This window comes from Bison bison, unplaced genomic scaffold, assembly GCF_000754665.1.
Source record: "Bison bison bison isolate TAMUID 2011002044 unplaced genomic scaffold, Bison_UMD1.0 scf7180017864495, whole genome shotgun sequence".
Classification (NCBI taxonomy): Eukaryota; Metazoa; Chordata; class Mammalia; order Artiodactyla; family Bovidae; genus Bison; species Bison bison.
In genome coordinates this window covers 6,205,369-6,207,365 of record NW_011495054.1, presented here as the reverse complement: position 1 = coordinate 6,207,365, position 1,997 = coordinate 6,205,369, and the positions used below count along the sequence as shown (strand labels likewise).

The window sequence follows — 1,997 nt, the reverse complement described above, 5'->3', positions numbered from 1 at the left end:
AAGGAGATCAGTCCTGGGTGTTCATTGGAAGGACTGATGCTGAAGCTGAAACTCCAATACTTTGGCCACCTCATGCGAAGACTTGACTCATTGGAAAAGACCCTGATGCTGGGAGGGATTGGGGGCAGGAGGAGAAGGGGACGACAGAGGATGAGATGGGTAAATGGCATCACTGACTCGATGGACATGAGTTTGGGTAAACTCCGGGAGTTGGTGATGGACAGGGAGGCCTGGCGTGCTGCAATTCATGGGGTCGCAAAGAGTCAGACACGACTGAGCGACTGAACTGACCTGAACTGATGAAGCCTCCCTACTGAATCATACTTCGTGTCTGATTCACTGCATGTCGAATAATACTGAAGCTGAATCAGGATTCTTGGAGGATATAGCCACCCTGATAGGCAGCTCCCTTGGGTGCTTTCTGAATTCATGACCAGACTTGGGGTCAAGACACTCTGCTTCTCTGTGAGTCCAGTAGAACCAATATAACTATGCTAAATTATGTACTTAGAATAAATTCTAATGACTATCTGAAGTAGGTACTATTATTGACTCCACTTTACACATGAGGAAACTGAGGCAACGTAGTTTATCCAAAATTATATAGCTAGGGGCTTCCCTGGTGGCTCAGTGGTAAAGAATCTGCCTACCAGTACAGAAGACATGAGTTTGATCCTTGGTACGGGATGATCCCACAGGCCATGAAGCAGCTAAGCCCATGCTCCACAACTGCTGAGCCTGTGCTCTAAAGCCCAGGAGCTGCAGCTACTGAAACCATGCACTGCAGCTACTGAAACCATGCACTGCAGCTACTGAAGCCCGGGAGCCTAGAGTTTGCGCTCCGCAACAAGAGAAGCCACCACAGTGAGAAGCCCATGCACCGCAACTAGAGAGTAGCCCCTGCTCTCTGAAACTAGAGAAAAGTCCACACAGCAACGAAGACCCAGCACAGCCAAAAATAAAAAATGACTCTATTCAAAAACTTGTATTATTTAAAAAAAGAAAAAGGTTATATAGCTAATAATTGGGAAAGCTGGCATTAGAACCCAGGCAACACCAGGACCTGGGCTCGTAAGCATACTGCTTTACACCTCGTTGGATAAAAATTGGTTAAGAGTAAGGCATAACTATGGAGAAGGCAATGGCACCCCACTCCAGTACTCTTGCCTGGAAAATCCCATGGACGAAGGAGCCTAGTGCGCTGCAGTCCATGGGGTCGCTAGGAGTCAGACACGACTGAGCTACTTCACTTTCACTTTTCACTTTCATGCATTGGAGAAGGAAATGGCAACCCACTCCAGTGTTCTTGCCTGGAGAATCCCAGGGACAGGGGAGTCTGGTGGGCTGCCGTCTATGGGGTCGCACAGAGTTGGACACGACTGAAGTGACTTAGTAGTAAGGCATAAGTAAGTAACCAGTGTCTACTCTGAGAACCTTGGGGGAAACTTTCTTCTAAACTTCAAGGACACCAGAAACTTCAAATTCTCAGGACTGAAGGACACCCTGAAGACGGTGGCCAGGAATCCACTGGAGAAGGCAGGTGTGCGTTTTCTGACACCGCTTCAGATACCGCATGTGTGATGTTCCCCCAGCACCATCAGTTCAGTTCAGTTCAGTCGCTCAGTCGTGTCCGACTCCTTGCAACCCCGTGAATCGCAGCACGCCAGTCCTCCCTGTCCATCACCATCTCCCGGAGTTCACTCAGACTCACACCCATCGAGTCAGAGATGCCATCTAGCCATCTTATCCTCTGTCGTCCCCTTCTCCTCCTGCCCCCAATCCCTTCCAGCATCAGTCTTTTCCAATGAGTCAACTCTTCGCATGAGGTGGCCAAAGTACTGGAGTTTCAGCTTTAGCATCATTTCTTCCAAAGAAATCCCAGGGCTGATCTCCTTCAGAATGGACTGGCTGGATCTCCTTGCACTCCAAGGGACTCTCAAGAGTCTTCTCTAACACCGTAGTTCAAAAGCTTCAATTCTTCGGCACTCAGCTTTCTT

At 48.8% G+C, this 1,997-nt stretch overlaps 1 protein-coding gene across 1 annotated transcript in view; it reads left to right on the top strand.

The window, feature by feature from the left end:
* Window positions 1-1,997, top strand: part of COQ5 (coenzyme Q5 homolog, methyltransferase (S. cerevisiae)) — a 16,759-nt gene that overhangs the window by 10,350 nt on the left and 4,412 nt on the right. The gene's annotated exons all lie outside the window — the stretch shown is intronic.